Source organism: Halyomorpha halys, unplaced genomic scaffold (genome assembly GCF_000696795.3).
Source record: "Halyomorpha halys isolate HHAL.00 unplaced genomic scaffold, Hhal_1.1 Scaffold356.1, whole genome shotgun sequence".
In the NCBI taxonomy this organism is placed as follows: domain Eukaryota; kingdom Metazoa; phylum Arthropoda; class Insecta; order Hemiptera; family Pentatomidae; genus Halyomorpha; species Halyomorpha halys.
In genome coordinates, this window is record NW_027111799.1 from 69,787 (window position 1) to 70,392 (window position 606).

The following is a 606-nucleotide window of genomic DNA, read 5'->3' on the forward strand; positions in this document are numbered from 1 at the left end:
AAAAAAAAAAAAAAAAAATCAAAAAAAGAAAAAAAAAATCAAAAAAAGAATGGAAAAAAAAAATCTAAATATAATTCTATATTTTGTACTTGTAAAACGTTTCGGAATATTATATCATATTCATGCACTATTGCATCCTAAACAATTGAACAATTAAGTTATATAAAAAAAATTTATCTATATGTTATATGTATAAATTTAAAATTCTTATAATCAATATTTATCAATTTTATCAATTTTCATTGTAAAATCTTGTCATGTATATATAGTCTATTTATATAAATATTTGTAACTACATTATTTAAATTAATGACCTACACTAGTGGTGCATTCATTTATCTCAGTAGCACAAAGCAATGCTCTCGCAAGACATTACCTCTTTGGACATATCAATTTTGTATGCTGTTGGACATGCCCAGTATGCAGTTTTTTTACCTCCTTATTGATACGTATATAAGTTAAACATCATAGTTTTTTACAATTGGATAATTTATTTCTATTTTTTTGAAAAATGACATTTTTAACTTCCCGATCTATTGGCAAGTTATTGTAATCACCCTGAAATTGAAAGTAGAAATTTTTACATTTTCAATATCGCGTAATCTG